Source organism: Candoia aspera, chromosome 1, assembly GCF_035149785.1.
Source record: "Candoia aspera isolate rCanAsp1 chromosome 1, rCanAsp1.hap2, whole genome shotgun sequence".
Lineage (NCBI taxonomy): Eukaryota > Metazoa > Chordata > Lepidosauria > Squamata > Boidae > Candoia > Candoia aspera.
The window spans coordinates 269491830-269509867 of NC_086153.1; the positions used below are offsets into that span (position 1 = coordinate 269491830).

The following is an 18038-nucleotide window of genomic DNA, read 5'->3' on the forward strand; positions in this document are numbered from 1 at the left end:
TTCTCCTCATGATTCTCTTGGAGGTTTCTTGATTATGAAAATTGATTATTAGTTTTGTTTTGTCTTGTACATCTGATGCAGTTCATATAGCACAGAGTGAAGTACTGCCTTGTCCTTTTACAATTGCCATATCCATAGTTTAAAATGGGGATAAGCAGCTTTTTTTCAAATACAGATTACTGCATCATCTTGTGTAAGTGATGCTGAAAAATAATTTCCAAAAATTAAATGATAAAAAATGAGTCAGACTGCAAATTCTCTCAAGATTTTGGCAATTTATCTCCAAGCATGTGAAATGGCTGGACTAGTACAGTACAACTTCATATGAACACTAAACTATATAGCCTGTTAAAGTCAGATGGGGATTTCTAAATCAAAATGTGAAGAACTCTCTTGTTGTTTTTAATGACTTTAATGCTAAGTGTTTTAAGGCTTTTAGCTATTTGCAAGAAGCTCTGGGATAATAAAATGAGAATGAAGCCAGGGCCTTCCAAAACCAAAGGGATTGTTGCAGTGAACAAAACTGAGAATCTTTCCCTCTCATGCCAAAACCACCATCTCACCCAATGTGAAAAAAGAAACTTTAAACAACAGGTCATTACAAATATTTCTTTTTATTTTCAGCTGTAACAGACATCTTCAGTATGAGACAGAAGCCAAAATAAAAAATGCACAATTCACTGAGTATTGCCATTCTGTTGCAGAAACTAACAGTGTGTTAGGATGATCAAATAAAACAGATGGTACTCTGAGTCCTGAGGCTTTGACTCTATGGGGCAAAACAAAGGAAGTTCTATGTTCACTGTGATATTTGCCATAGATTTATTGAGTTCTAGTATACAGTGTGTCATTCCACTTACAAATGTGGTCAGAAGTCTTGTAGGAATAGACCACAGTAATTAGTCTCCCTTTTGTTTTTTAATTCCTGAAATACAGAAGTATATTTGGCTGGGTTTGATGCTAACAAGAAATCCCAATGATTTTTTGCTACTAAAGTAGAGGCACATTTGTTATCACACCGTTCCAAGGTGCCTTCAAACTCCATAGCCCCTACCAGCTGAATGGGCTCCCGGCAACATGTCCTAATTGCAATTGTGCAGCATCAAAATTACGATTGTATATTTTTCCACAAGGACAATAATCAACAGGAGCATCCCTTGATTTTTAATACACACTGAGCAAGTTAATTTGTAAGCTTATTACGACTTCAGCAAGAGAAACTATTAGAGAAATCATTAAATGGATATGGAAGAGAATAGGAAATTAGGACACATTCCAAAATACTCCATTTTTTAAAAAGTATTTGTGCTTTCAGGAGCTTTATTTTTTATTTTTTTTAAAAAGTGGTACTTACATTACTATACCACACTGGATAAACCTAGAAAAGAATCAAATGCAAAGTGTGAAGAAAGTATTTCAGAATTAGGCAAGGCAGGAGGTACAGAAAATGGCATGGTCTGAAAAAACATAATATAATTGAAACCGACTCTGAATCAATACAACTGCTATCAACAGTGGGCATCTAAAGAATGCTAGAACCACTGACTGCTACGTTATGCATTTTCTTACAGTTGCAGTCAAAAAGCTTGTATGTAGAATTAATGTTGAGATTCATCTTGGTGTCCAATTCTTCTGTATAAGATATGTCTCAGATAAATGAGGTCAGTGATTAATTCCCAATTTATACTTATTGAGGAAGTCTGGAAGTAGCTTTGAACTTCTGTCATTGTCAGAAAACTTCTCCCCATTGACTAGAATTAGGAATATCTGCTATAAATCCCATGCTAATACACATTGTGCCCTTTCCAAATTCATACCAAGAGACTAAAATCAATTTCCCACTGACTTTAGCGCTACATGCCTTCTACTCATTGGGGAGAAGGTTAAGGAGCTTACATTAACCTCTGATTGCTTGGATGAAAAAGACACAATTGTGCCTTGCATTTAATTAGGCTGTGATCGATCATGTTCCATATTTTTAGTTTACAACTGATTATGCTTACAAAATTTCTGTATAAATCTGCCATGCTTCCATATCAGTTATAAAGTTAATCCTGATAGGAAGCTCTTCTCCAGCATTTGGTAATGAATTCATTTCTGTGTGTGCTTTTAGTCACTTTCAGTCTTAAATGCCATATTTGGGTTGGGGGTGGGCGGCGTAGTTTTACGCTGGTTCACCTCCTTCCTCCAGGGCCGATCCCAGTCGGTGTTGATAGGGGAGGAGAGATCGGCCCCGCGGCCCCTTCTTTGTGGGGTGCCACAGGGATCAGTACTCTCCCCTCTCCTTTTTAACATCTACATGAAACCGCTGGGTGAGATCATCCGTGGGATCACCATGGGATGAGGTATCATCAGTATGCTGATGATACTCAATTGTATATCTCCATCCCGGGTGAAGTAAATGATGCCGTGACCACCCTCTCCAAGTGTCTGGGGGCTGTGGGGGCCTGGATGGGGAACAACAGGCTTCAACTGAACCCTGGTAAGACCGAGTGGCTGTGGGTTAATGGTTCTTCTGTATCTGGGACATTAACATCTCTGGTTCTGGATGGGGTTGCACTGCCCCAGACAGACCTGGTGCATAACTTGGGGGTCCTCCTGGACTCACGGCTCCTGCTCAAAGAGCAGGTGGCAGCCGTGGCCAGGAGAGCCTTTGTGCAGCTACGTGCTGTGCACCAGTTACGCACAAAGGAGGCCCTTCGAACAGTCACTCATGCCCTTGTTATCTCTCAGACTATTGCAATGAGCTCTACATGGGGCTACCCTTGAAAAGTATCTGGAAGCTTCAGCTGGTCCAGAATGCAGCTGCGCGAGCTGTTTCTGGTGCCCCCAGAACACATGTAACACCACTGCTGCGCAAGCTGCATTGGGTGCCAGTTTGCTTCTGGGTCCAATTCAAGGTGTTGGTTATCACCTTTAAAGCCCTACATGGCATGGGACCGGGTTACCTGAGGGACCGCCTCTTCCCCATTACATCAACCCGTCCCACCCGCTCATGAAGAGAGGGCATGCTGCAGACCCCATCTGCAAGAGAACTCCATTTGGCGGGGTCCAGGAAGCGGGCCTTCTCCGCAGTAGCTCCCACCCTGTGGAACATGCTGCCTCCGGAGGTGAGATTGGCCCCATCGCTCCTGGCCTTTTGGCGGAGTCTGAAGACCTGGTTCTGCCGCCTCACTTAGGGTGGAGAGGGGAATAGAGCTACATGGGGATGGTTGTTATAGACCACTCCTCCCACACTTGGACTGTTTTAGACGTTTCATCGCTTGGATTCTTTTATTCTTTATTCTTTATTTCTATTTATAGTATTTTTACTGTATTTTATTTTTTGTATTATTCTGATGGTTTTAATCACTTGTTGTAAACCGCCCAGAGGCCTCTGATGGGAGGAGATGGGCGGGGATAAATCAAATAAATAAATAAATAAATATTCCTCTGTGCATGCATTCTGTAGTTTCTGGGATTCAAGGCAGTTAAACGCAGGCTAGTAATCTTGCAGCATAAACTTCTCTTCATTTTCTCCTTATCCCTCTAGCCTCTCATCTAATTTTAGAAAGCTTTCCACTTTGTAAATGCAGCCTAGGAACTTATCCGAACATTGTAATTACAGGCAGTTTTTATTCCTTGATTCCTCCAAGTGCCTTAGCTACTTTTTCTTTTACCCCAAATAAGTCTGTGAAGCCTTCTTTAAAGCCCAACCCTTTTGTATATGTGTTGTGACACATGTAAAAAGGCATGGCTTTGATGGCATGGTTGTGGCCACCACCTTGACTTTTTTGACTACCTAACCCCTACCCTCCCTGCAGAAACCCTGCAAGTCACACGAAGTCCACCAGAAAAGCTGACCTTTTCTGGTTCTAGCAGAGAACAGTAAAGAGCACTGAATAATGATGCAGTCTTGTAATGTACTTCTGCAGCATCTGTTCCCCTCAGCACTGTGATGAGTGGGTCTAAGTAAAGTCAATCTCATACTAGAACTGTCACTCACTAAATCACCCCTCCTCTTCTTACTCCAGGATTTTCTTTATATAGGGAGTTTACAGAGAAAACCGTCAGGTTTTGAAGACATACTCTGAATTACTAACAAAGCTGGGGGAGGGTTTAGTTTAGGAACTTGTCCATTCTTGAAGAAGCTGGACTTGGATTTGGACAACTCCCAAATCAACCCAATTCTTTTCACAATTTCCGTCATATCCAATGGCCCCTCCCTAATAGACATAATTCTTTTATGTGCAAATTTATCTATTCTAGTCCAAGAAAACAGCAAGCCAGAAGGAAAAAACAAAGGGTACTTCCACACAGTCCCTGGTTTGATTTCCAAACTTTCTGAAACCATCTTGCACCACCTGACAAGAATCCTCATCTTTGCCATCTCTTCACCCTAATGCATAAAATCCTCCATTCTCAAGGTAGCAAATGGTAGGGTGCAAAAACCATTAGCTGATCATCAGTTAACAAACCAGGCACTAAAGCACTGTGCTCATTTTTCTTGTCAGTCTTTGTTCCTTTTCAGATAGAAATTACAAATTTGGCATTTACTATAGCAATACTCATTTCAGGAAACTTCTATTGATTTTATATGAAATACATTTAATATTTCAGGCAACAGCCTGGGTAAGTAGCAGTTAAGGTGCTGGACTAGGAGACAGAAGACCCAGATTCTCATCCTCCCTTAGGCTTGGAAGCCAGATAGGTGACCTTGGATCAGCCAACCTCTCTCAGCCCCAAAACAGCATCAGGCTTGCTGACAAGCCAGCTAATAAATACAGCCCTTTATCACATCATGCACTGATAGCTTTGCTGTAAGAACTAGGTGAGCACAGTGCAAAACCTGCAAACTTGAGGGACAAACACTATGAAAAACAATGATATTTAATATTTTCAGTGGTTGAGTAAGCAGCACACACTCCCCAAAGCCTGATGGAGTTGAGATTTAGCATCCCTTATTTCATTATGCATACAGTGGCTTGGTGCACTGAAAGTTGTAAAACTGCAGTTCAATGATATAGAAAGTTGTGTCTAGGAACATCCCAGAGGGACGATACTCCTAGTTAAAAAATACTTTGCCTTGCTTTCTTATAATAATAATTGAAGTTTTTTATTCCTGCATCAGCTCATCCTCCAAAGGTAATTAAAGCTTTCTTAGATGTTATGCCAAAACACCACTTATGACGCTTAACTATAGCTTATCATGACCTCCAAACTGACAAATTGTAATTCTCATAATGTAATATCTGGCATCACAGGAAAGAAAGGATTATGTTAATAGAAAATGAAAATATGGACAGTTTTCACCAATGGTTGTGTTTGTACACCTATCTGTCTCATTCAGCAGTTTAATCTTACCAAGCCCACCTTCCCATGACAGAATATATCTATGGGTTGTGTGTAAATTTAACATTGTCAGTAATGATTTGGAAGGCTTCTAAATTAGAAGAGGAATCTTCACCATGTTGCTTGTCACCATAGGTCCAGATCACAGTTTTTAATTCCAATGAATGATGGAGAACAGTAGTGATGTTAACGTTAAACACGTCCAACCTGACAGGAAAAGGTAATTTAACAGCACTCTAACAGTGAAGGTGTCACGAAAGTGTTTCCAGAACAATAAAGAATTAACTATCATCTTGAATTGTCAGTTTTACTGTAGCTTCAAGCCTTCCAAACTTTAGAATTAGAGTTTGGGACCTGATTCTCATTAATGGAAAAAAAAATATCTCATATCCAGAAATACTTCAATAACTGTTTGAAGCTGTATAGCAAACTAATATTTCTAGTCAGCATGTGTCATCTTCCACTTACTATAGATATATAGCAGATCTTTGGTCCCTGAGTGACAAAAGCCAAACCACCAAAGCTGGTTAGCCTGGCAAGAGCATACTTTTCATCTTTGGAATTAATTTGAATGTCAAGACATGAACTGCTATTAATAATTATATGCATGCAAAAATTAGCATCTTGCTTTTAGAAGGGAATGCTAGCAGCACATTTCAAAGGCAAAAAGAAAACTACTCATAATTGTTGACTTTCCCACATTTTGCTTGGCAATTCTTATAGATATGAAATCTGCTTTTCGTGATGCCAATTTACAACCTCATGAATGACTCCAAGGAATGTTTAGCATATTAAGGGCAGAACTCATCAGTTATGGGCTAGTGACGTGTGCAAATTCCTTGTGGACTGATGTTGTCAAGGCAGCAAAACATATGAGGATAACTGTGTATTGATTGTTCTGGTAATATTGACATTTATGCTCTCTTGCTTTAACTGTAGAGTCATAGCAATGTTTCACTGTCTTCTCTCATTTTGAGAGAACATGAAGTCCCACATTTTTCTATAGTATTTCTTTTGCATATAGATTTTTTTTTCTCTGGAATGCAAAGAAGTTTGCTTTCTACTCTGTATCAATTTATATAAACATATGAAGAGCCCTCCTAGATAGTCCAAGTTCTGGATTCCAGTGGTGCTTTAGGATGCCAATAAGCAGAAGCTGAATGTAAAGGCCTCAATAAACAGAGTCAGTTCTGGTCAGGAATTGAATGCAAAAACACAAGGATGTACACTAGACCAGGAATTTTTTAAAAAATCATGGAAAAAGGTAGTGGCAAGCCACTTCCATATTGTTGCCAATAAAACTATATGGAGATATCCATGTAGTTACCATGAATCAATATTGACTTGAAGGAATCTTTACCTATATTATGAAAAATGTAATGAGTTTTTAGAGAATTGAAACACTGCTATAGCAATTGCTCAGTTGTGAATTTGGTGAGAGTGTTGCATGCTTTTAAAATCATAATTTAGCAAATCAGGAATGCATATGTGCATGAATTTAAGTACTCAGAGTGGGTTGGAATAGGATTCAGCTAATCCTGAAGGAGTGTGACATTGTAAAAGAGAAAGAAATGGACATCATTTATTACTTCAAAGCTATAGCACAATATGGTTAATAAATAATAAAAATAGTAATAATAATAAGCATAATGACAACAAACAAATGCGTAGCAAAAAAGGAATGTTTTTGCTTATGGCCTAGAATCCAAGGTAGTTTGCAAGGCAAGTGGCAGCAATGATGGGAGGGAGATCAGAAGAATTGAATTTAATTGGAAGAGGGTTCCATTTCTCATGGCCCAGTCTATACTAAGATTTATCCTGGTTTTGAGACCTCTGGGTCACTAGACATCCTCCTGGGGTTGTTTCTTTCTCATATTCTATTCTTCCTCAGATTGCTTTTATGGCGCTTTTTATTGCTATTACTGAACATGAAGACCATTATTTCCATGTGCTATCAAGTTATGTGTGCTCCAGTCTAGCAGCATTATGTTTAATAATAAAAACTAGTTTTAAAACTACAGAACCAGTTTCTCATTTAGCATCAAACAAGGATGTAGAGGCAGGAAATCTGAAGTGTGGCTATGAATGATCACACAATCTTATGTATCACTGCATATACTTCAAGGGTATCTCTGCTTTGTGAGAGCCATTGTGGTGTAATGGATAAGGTGTTGAACTGGCACTGCAGAGATCTTGGATCTACTCCAGCTTACTGCTTGACTTTCTCTCAAACCAACCTCCTTCACAGATTTGTTGTTTTGGAGAAAAATAGGCAGAGTGCGAAGACCCATCTTGAACTGCTGTAGAAAAGAAAAAATATAAATAAGTACTTTCCCTCTATATATACTGTATCCAGAAAGGGGTAAAACAAGGCTGTGTCCTTTTTAATTTTTATATACACTCTTTAAGGCAAGCTCCACCAAGATCTGAGTTTCATCCCTCTGTGTGGATGGGCAGACCTGTTTTGGTTCTGTTGTATGGAGATGATGCAACTACATCTACATCTCAAACGTGCCTGAGGTGATGTCTCAGGGTGCTTGATCTTTACTGCAGAGAGAATTGTCTTGTCATCAGTCATAATAAAACCAAAGTATCTGTATTCTCCAGAAGTCTTATAGTAAGCTGCCATTCTTGGAAAACTGACAGCACAAGCATTAATCAAACTGAATCATTTAAATATCTCAGAATCTCTTTCAGTACCTGAAAAATCTGGAAGGAACAGGCAAAGGCCAAATCTTGGCAGGCTCCAAGTCTCGCAAACACTATTTTGTGCTTTGCTCCATAATGGTGAAAAGCCTGTTCTGACGCTAATTATACTTTATGAAGTAAAGGTCATGAGGTATTTGATCTATGGCACACACGTTTGTAAATATTGCAATGTGGCCCCTTTTGAAGCTGTTCAGTCAAGGGTTCTGCTACATGGGTATTTGCACTGCTACATGGATACTTGTGTATCCAGCCCCTTATGAAGAATGGAATCTGGCATGATCTCAGTGGAGGCTTGAGTGCAGCTTTGCTCCCTAAAATACTAGCTTACTTTATTCCGAGATTTAACTTCCATCACCCTTTGGGATAATTACATCCTCACAGATAACCGGGTGAACTTACATATAAACTATTGTGGCTTTCCTGTACAGTATCTAAGTTCAGTTGGCCTCAAGAGCTGGTACTGTGGATTTTCAATAGAATATCTGTAGCTCAGGGTTGAAGTGTGGATTCTTCGGTGCTCTCTGAGCTTGGTTGTTTGCTTGCAGACATTTCATTACCCAACTGGGTAACACCATCAGTGATGAGCACTGTGTATTTTCCATATAGACTTAGAAAAAAATCTAAGGTCTAGCTTCAAATCAGATCGTTCAGGTTTATTTGGAAGATCTTTTTCACCAGCTTCCTACATCCATTGCTCAGTACATAGAGAACCTTCACTGTAGACATATTATGGTGCCTTCATCATTAATCGAGGGATATTTAATGGTATCCCATTGCAAGGATGGCTCCACCCCCTTTGCTAGGGGAAGGGAAGTTCATGTTCTCCCCCACTGCTTTTTTCATTCAATCTGTTGGAAGGACTTTATTATGCTTCTTTGAACTAACAGCCATGGGAATTTAGAAGGATCTTTTACCTGATAAATCAATGACAGCCTCCAGGAAAGTCACAAAAGTGTGCTGAATTGCCATAGCAGTTTGAAACAGAATTGTGTAGTTTTCATATATAGAACAATGTGGTCATTATTCCTTACAAATGCAATGTTATTATTTTAAGGTTCAGATTTTTAATGAAATATCTGTCAACTCCAAACTGCACATACAACTAATGGAGTTGTGTGTGTGTGTGTGTGTGTTTTAATAAGATAATGGGGGAAAAGGCTTGCAATGATAGCCCAGGCTCCTGCTCCTGCAATTACGATGGTACATTGTGGCTGTGGCATGTCCTTTTGCTCTAAATACACATGGTAAAATTATTGTAACCTTTTCAAACTGTCTGCAACAATTACAGTCTGCATGCATCTGATGGTATTATTGACCCAGAAGAAAATAGGCTGTTTTTGTTCAGGAATGCCCACAGAGCAAAACCGTGGCATAGCAATGCCTCAGTAACTAAAGGGAAACCCTCAGAATGTTACTCCTTACCTGTGCCAAATAAATAAATAGAAAATTATGGGGAAAATGAGTATGCCTTTACTGTATTAAAATGTGCACAGCAATCATGTTAAAACAGATGGCTTACATGAGAGAATATCTAAAACAATTTCTCTTGAAAGCAGATTTGATTGCTCTTTGGAGTTCTATTTACATACTGATTTAATCACAAGGAGATTAGAAATTCTCATTCTTCACTTCACAACTGTTTAACCTAAATTTTATAAAATTTGGGATTCTATACTAATAAATGCAATCAGATCTCAATAGCTGAGGTTTTAAGCTAAGTAAGACATGTTCTGTGCTGTGTGGGGGCTGATCGTACTTATACAATTCACTTTGGAAACTAATTGAATTTACGTGCAGTAAAGTAGTCTTGCCACGGTAGTGACTTCTTAATGTAAGTAGTATAAAATTCATGCTCAATGGGCTATTTTATACCCCAGCTTCAGTTAACAAGAGTTACTTATTTATTTATTTGTTTGTTTATTTATATTATTTACATTTATATCACCGCCCATCTCCCCCCAATGGGGGACTCTGGGCGGTTTACAATAAAAGTAATAGTAAAAACATGTAGACTTAAATTACAATCTAAAAATTTAAAGTATTTGTGAGCTACTTTGGAGGGTAAATGACTTAAAAATGAAAAATACACTTTTAAATCTAACATTTACATATGCTAGATTTAGATGTTAGCATTTAAAGAGAGCCAGCTTGGTGTAGTGGTTAAGGCACTAGCCTAAAAACCAGGAGACTGTGAATTCTAGTCCTGCCTTGGCTGCGTGACCTTGGGCCAGTCACTCACTCTCACCCCTAGGAAGCAGGCAGTAGGAAACCACTTTCAAAATCTTGCCAGGTAAACTGCAGGGACTAGTCCAGGCAGTCTCCAGGAGTCAGAAACTGACATGAACACACACACAAAAATTAAAGACAGAAAGAGTTTATGGTGATAGAATGAACCAAAGTCCCCAAAAGCAACAATGCCAATCGGTATAAAATAATATAAAACAAGCAGATTTCTCTAATTTAGTGGATACATTTGGAAATTTGAGAATGAATTGTGGGCACTAGGGCTACCGAGGAGGGGGGGAGCTTGCTCATTCACAATGTAGGTATTTAGTGGTTTAATGGATTGCATCAGATGTTTGCAATGTAGTATGCGAGGGGTGCCTATTATTTCCAATTTTGCCCCTTTAATTCCCCTTCCTCCTTGCCTGCGGTTCTTAACACATCCTTTCCCATTGCTGGCTCACGATCCTAACAGCCTGGTAATCAGTTAGCTGGTGGGCTGTCAGTAGCACAACTGTGATGAAGAGGTTGAATAAGGAGAATAATTTACCAACACCCTGTTCATTAAGGTTGTGGGAATCAAAGCGATTGAAGGCTCTCCTTTTCCTCCACCAATGGTTCTGTAAGCTTGTTCCTTTCTCTCTGCTAATAGCAGGCAAACAGTGATATTCCCTATGTCTGGATTGAGCTTTCCTTGCTGCTCTATCTAGCAAAGAAACAGCAATCTGAATCAGGGGAGATACTTGAACCCTGCCTTCTCCTCTACCTTCCAGTGAATGTTTCTGCATCAGGGTTAGAGTATATAAGGTTAAAGCCTCTTCCAGCAGAAAACCTGTTTTTGTTCATGTTTCTGTGCCATTGCTCTGTTTGCCAGCTTTGCCCACTTGGGTAAAGCGTTCTATGGGGACCAATGCAGCGGCCAGTCCCCCTCCCCGGTTTCCCACCTATTTAAAGGACATCAAATTCACTCTTTCTCTCACTACTCTGACTCTGTTCAAAGCAACATGTAGAACAACCCTTTTGGTGCTCAATGTTCCACATTCTCCTGCAACCAATGTTCAGTAATGTAATAGTAAGTCATGCTACAAGTGGAAATTATTGATATCAATGAAATATTGCCTCCTAATTTAACCCAGTAATGCTTCTCTTCCTCAAAACTAAAGATCTGTTCATATATCATTCTTAATTACTGAATGAACCCTTGTTCTGCTTCACACAAGGCAACATGGAAGAATGATAAACTGACCAAATATTCTCAGTGTTCATGAGGAAAAAAAAAAAGCAAGGACTGGAAGTAAGTATTTTGGTTATGAAAAGTCTCATCATCCAGTTCTTGATTTCTTTTCATCAAAACTTGAGCTGCATCCCCTAACACATCTCTCCCAATAATCAGTTATGGTGGTCTTGATCAGCTAGAAAGGAGATTTCTAGATTTGCTGATGAGTGAGATAAATCATGGTATAAAGCTGGATTAGAAACATGGAGCCAAAAGGGGATGTCATTCAAACTTTGGTATTAAAAATTGATTATGTTATCTAGTCATTGCTGTGGAAATAAATAACAAATGAAGACAGGCTTTTGATTGCCCTAGCAATGTTAGGTAAGGCTATAAATTGCTGAGGAACAAAATCTTTAGTGAGATCATACTTCACAGTCTATGTTAATTCAAATTAACTTGGCAGTTTCATGACTGCCAAGACTAAGCATAATTTGGGAACTCTTTGTTTGTTTGTTTATTTAATCCTTAAAAATTGCCTCACCTCACTTGGTTATAATCCAAAGAACTAATAATAATTTTGACAAAAATATCAGCATTTTAATAGGGTAAACGAGGGAAGGCTAAACAGATTTTTGAGACTCTTCAAAAGACATTCAATAAATAGATTTCAGTAAGAAAAGTACATCTGTTCTCAATCCAATTGTTCACATCATCACCGAATTTGGTGGGACTTTGGTTTAATGTAGGATTCAAGGAGAATCTGAATAAATAAGAGCAGGTCAGATGATGTTTAAGAAGAGAGAGGATGCTGTGAGATTAATTGTTCCAGAAAGCTGGCCCTGAGCATAGTGACGTCGCTCATATCTTGCATTTCTACTTGGAAAAGTAAACTAACCAATTGTAATTAAGCACAGTTGTTTGTTACTAGTCGTTTTAAAATTCTTTTTCATTGCTAAATCCCAGTTCTTTATTGTTTTTAAAGTCAGTTGTGGGAAAGCTTATCCTCAACTTCAGCCATCAAGGAAGGCAATGCCACAGTGTTCCAGCCATTTCAACAGGCAGTTTGAAGCAGCCACTTCAGGCAGTAAACGCAGCCGCTTGACTGAGGGTTCTTTTTTACTGAATGACAAAGATATGGGCTTGGCCCGCTGCCTTCAAATGTGGTGGGAGATGCCATCCTATCATCAGCCCTGCAGCAAGACTCAGTTAGCAGTACCGTGAGTGCTGCAGAATGGGAGGAGTGCCATCTCGCTTTCCATCACAGCAACGTACTGTACTGATCTAACCCAGTATGATCTCTATAATCTTTTCTGTTGATGTACCACCTCCTGCTTCTGGGTGACTTCTCAAAGTTTCTGCTCTCTCAGAAGCGCAGTAAATATTTCAAAATATGGTGAATTGAGAGAAAACAAACCCTTTTTCTCTCACACGATCCTCGGAGGGCTAGTAGCAGTATAATTATATGCACTTGCATGCAATTGCACAGCAGGGGTAGGAATGCTCTCAGACTTTTTATTTCCCTAATGATAGGTTTACGTAAAGACATTACATCTTTGCAGAAAAATGTAAACTTTAAAGTGGCAGCTACTTCTTTTGCTTGTGGTGCAAGACATTTGCAGTAAGTGAAAGCAGATTAATAGTACAATTTTAGAAATAAACCATGTTGGGTTTTCTGGTTGGAATACATTGGATTGCAGCCTAAATCAATTAAATGTAACATAGTGGCTTGAATTCTGTAAAAGGAAGACAAGGGAAGTGCATCAGGCAGCCTAAAAAAATGGGAGAAGATATAGGAGCCAAAAATGAGTACACAAATCACATACGCACATATTTCTTGAAGAAGCCCTTTTGCATTCAATGGAGGTTGCAAAAGACTAGAGCCAAAGCACTTGTCACTATTTCTTCCTCCTCCCCACATACCATTTTATTATTTTATTCACAGGAGTGGCTTCTGTGTTGTCACACACATAGCTTATTAGTATGGACTTCTAAATCTCACATCATATCCTAATTAAGAGCATCTCCAGAAAGTTGGTTTGTATGTTAAAATGAGTGCTTCATTAAATAAATAATCTAAACTCCACTGTAGGGCAATATCTTCAATATGACAAGCTAAGGACCATTATCTCTGTTGGTGCTTGTATGTGTATTTTAAGAAGTAATAATATTTGCTCTGGCTACATCATAATCTTTTGGTGTGTCTCATCCTGGCTGTTGTGTTTGCCACTGTTCCTATGCTAGAAGAGGTTTTCATCTTTGATACTACTATGTTTTTTTTAAAATCTGATCGTGCAGCACTGTAATAGCCCAGCTATTTAAATCTTTCCATCGGTAGAGTTTGTTTCCAGCTTTATAAGCGCACAGATTTTCTACCTCAATAAGCTGCATCCTTTAAACTTTTGCTGTTTAAAAAATAGTTTTAAAATAGAGCTTACTTAAAAGCAAAATAATTAAATAATAGCCCAGCTGGATAAGGCAAGGACCATCTTAGTCCAGCATTTTGTTTCTCACAGTGGCCAGCCAAAGGCCTTTGTGATGTTCACAAACAGGAGATGCAGACATACCCCTCTCCAACTGTTGTTCTCCTGCAGCTGGTGTTTAGCAGCAGACATCGAACCAGAGAGAACAACTGCTCCTTGACTTTCATGATTTTATATACTTCAATCATGTTCTACCTCAGTTACTTTTTTACCAAGCTTAAAGGTCCCAAACATCCTAGCCTTTTCCCATCTGAATGTGCTTGAAGACCCTGGTCATGGTAGTTGCTCTCTTCTGCACTTTTTCAATTTCTGTTATATCCTTCTTCAAATGTGGCCATCAGAACTATATACAATATTCCAGATGTGGACATACCCTACATTTGTATAAGAGAATTACAATGTTTCCTCATGTGCCCAACAACAGAATTTGCCTTTTTCATAGCTGTATAATCACCATCTTCACTGTGCTATCCCCTAAGACCCTGACATCTTTTTTTCTGGTTAATTAGAGACATTTCAGATCCCAACAGCATGTACTGTATGTGAAGATAATGATGTTTGCCACAATGTAGATCACTTTGTACTTACTTAAATTGAACCATATGTGCTGTTTGGCTGACCATTCACTCAGTTTAAAAAGATCCTTCTAGAGTTCTTCACAGTCAGTTCTGGTTTTTTACCACCTTGAATAGTTTGAAGTCATCCACAAACTTGGGAGCTCAGTGCTTGCCCCCAAGTCACAATGATTTATGAACAAGTTAAAAACAGCATTCCAAACCCTGATTCTTGGGGGATTTCATTACTTACATTCTGCCATTGAGAAAATTGCCCAAGTACCTCAAGTAAGTTTAGAGCCATAAACTCAGTAACATTTTCAGTCACTTATGGGAAAGCTTATATTTTCAAAAATCTTGAACATAAATACTTGGATGTTTAAGGCATAATGAGGTAGGATTACAAATTGCCTTAATACATTGCTTATTACCAGTTTTATAAATATATCATTACTGGATCCTAGTAACCCCGGAAGCAAGGTAACTTAGATAAGATAAAGGTAAAAATGTAATGAAGCACACATGGTTATGTACTATGTGGTACAATCATTTCTGGATGATTGTGACATTTTATATTATTTGCTATTTAAGTTGAGTATGTTAAATATCCGATGCTTCACATGCTACAATATATTAGTATCATCAATTTAAATGAATACATTTTCAAGGACTTTAGTAGTTTGCATAACAGATTTTCTGAAAGTGTGTATGGTTATTAGTTTCTCTCACAGCTATTCTAAAGGAAGTAACTTATTACATATCTATAGAGAAGGAACTGAGTTGAAAAATAGTAACTCACCCAAAGCTGCTCAAAGGTTCTATAGTTGATTAGAACTGATGTCAAAAGCTGACACTTTATTTACTGCTCAGAAAAGGATTCTAATTTGAGTTGATGAATTGACTTAACATTTAACATTTGATATTAATTTATGATAAAGCTTTAGTTTGAGATATATAGTTTGTAGGCTTATGAACCAATTCAAAGGTTGATGAGCCACATTATAAGGAATTGGATGCTTTGATGGGTGCTAAGAGCTTTTCATTAGTGTTAATGTACACCGAATTAAGCATGCAATTAGACTGAGTATATTCATCGGGGTAGTGTATTTTAATAAAGGGCTTATCTAATGAGATTGTGTTTTATTGACTTGCACATTAATTGAACATCTTCTTCTTATAGGATAAGCTTGGCCAATAAAGATACATGGGACATATATACTATTAGAGGTTATCAAAGACATTCCAAGAGCTGCATAGGTGAGATTTTAAAATTATTTCTCTCTGCATTTTAAAGGAAAACATTTCTTCATTATTTTCAGAAATTTTTAAATAAGCAAATATTGACAAAATCCATGATCTTGTGGAAGCATTATGTTAAAGGCTATATATATATATATATATATATATATATATATATATATACATACATACACATACATACATACATACATACATACACACACACACACACACACACACACTAGGTTTAAGAAGCATAGAATCTATAAAAGTTGAAAGGTGCTATTTATGGCATCAAGTCAAGCCCACTGCTCAGTGCAGGAATTCAAGTTAACAGATGGCTGTTCAGTCTCTTAAAGACATCTGTTGTAATGGAGCTTATCACCTCCCTCGATGTTTCCTTCCACTATCTTTTTTTTCCTTTTTTTTTTTACAAATACAAACTTCTTTCTAACATTCAACTGGAATTTAACTTCCTGTAACTTAAGACCATTATTCCATGTCCTACAGTTTGGGACAACAGAAAGCAGCTTTGATCTTCTGCATGATCTTCTCCAGGTATTTGAAAAGTGCTATCATATCTTCCTCTGTTTTATAGTATAACCCTAAACATACCCTCAGTGGTTCCCTGTAATTTTCCAGTGTCCTGATCATCCTCACTGACATTTTTACCTATTCCAGTTTCTCAAAATCTGTGTTTTAAAATATGGTTCCTAGAGTATTTGTGATGCTACCTAACCAACCATTATTTCTCATAATTTGGATTCTATTCTTCTATAGATGCAGCTTAAAATTGCAGCTTTTTGCAACTTTTTTAGCAGCTGCTAACAGCCCACTGTCAGCTCATATTTAGTTTTTAATGAACTACAAGTCCAAGAACCTTTCTCACATACTGTTATCTAAGTCAGGTGTTCCACAATCTATACTTTGCATTTGATTCTTCTCTAAGTAAAGAACACTTCATTTGTCTCTTTTAAAGCAGCAAGGTGGATAAACTCGATGACAGTGATGGTGAATGTGCCATTAGATGAGCTGAAAGGAAAGATATTGAGGATAGGTTATCCTGAAGAGGTCTATCTATATGATAGCTAAGAATTGACACCAACTTGAAGGCACATGATCAATCCATCAATATGGCAAAAAGTATATATACCCACAAACATAAACAGTGAGATATTGTTATAAACTCTTGAGGAAGAGTTTATAACATAACATATTAAAGAGGACATATTGTTCAGCAAATTAAGGTCCTTTAAAAGAGCAGGTTCATCTTTTTTCACCCAAATATTTTAGGACAGGTAATACACTCCCATGATTAAAATTCTCAGGATGATCTTAAAATGAAACTTTCTGTTGTTCAGATATACTATGAGAAACTTGGTCCAGCAGCTGTGAAATTAGCATTTGTTTCCACAGACATGTGGCAAACACTTTCAAAAGCTAATGCTTTTCATAGGCTTTTCTACTGTGAACAACCAGAATTCTCATTGCCTTATCATGGCACACAATTTCACAGACCAGGGTTACCTGGTATATCTTGGTCTGTAATATTATATTAGTCTCTAAAGTGCCAGGCAGAGACTATTTCCTGTCTCTTTTTTGCTGCAACCAGCTAATATGGCTCCCCTTTTAACCACAGCATTTCTTAATGCCAGACAGAGAAAACCTACATTTCTTACCAATTCTCATTCAGCTTGAGAATTTGCTTTAGAATTTTTTTGGGGGAAAAAAAAGACTGTCAGAGAAGGTATCATGAATAAAGGCTGATGTTCTTGTAATTATTTAGTTATGGGGTAGTGAAGGGGGCATGTTGTAGTCCCACCCCTCATTTTACAATCTTCCAAATTTCAGCTGTGTCCCAAGAGGGGTAACTCCCTGCGGCGCCTTTTCAGATTGGGAAGTGTGGGCACCCAGGCAGGCTTTCAAGTGATGGAAAGAGGTATAACGGAAAACAAAATGGCATAGCACTCTTGGCTACCCCCAGCAATAAAATGCTGCCAGGAGAATGTTTGGAATGTGAGAATAAGATATGAAGCAGAAGAAAATATACAGATTTTGGCAGGGCATTAATATATCTATCCAGGCTTTAGTTCTGGCTGTTTTAGACAAATGCAGTAAATTGATAAACACTTGTATATTAATAAATATGTGAGGATAAGCAGAGAGTATGCGCTCGAGGTGGCTTCAGTTGAGACCTAGAAAGCGTGCCTTCTCTGTTACAGCACCTCCCCCCAGAATCAATATGGCTCTCATCCTGATGTTCAAAAAGGCTTTGAAAACATG

The 18038-nt window shown here is 38.2% G+C and overlaps 1 protein-coding gene across 2 annotated transcripts in view; it reads left to right on the forward strand.

Annotated features, from left to right (window-relative positions):
- The window catches only part of TSPAN18 (tetraspanin 18), a 172587-nt gene that overhangs the window by 118097 nt on the left and 36452 nt on the right, over positions 1–18038 (forward strand). For both annotated transcript variants that reach the window (XM_063289644.1, XM_063289645.1), the window contains exon 4: positions 15697–15773. The gene's annotated coding sequence lies outside the window, so the exon portion shown is untranslated. The remainder of the gene's footprint in view (positions 1–15696; positions 15774–18038) is intronic.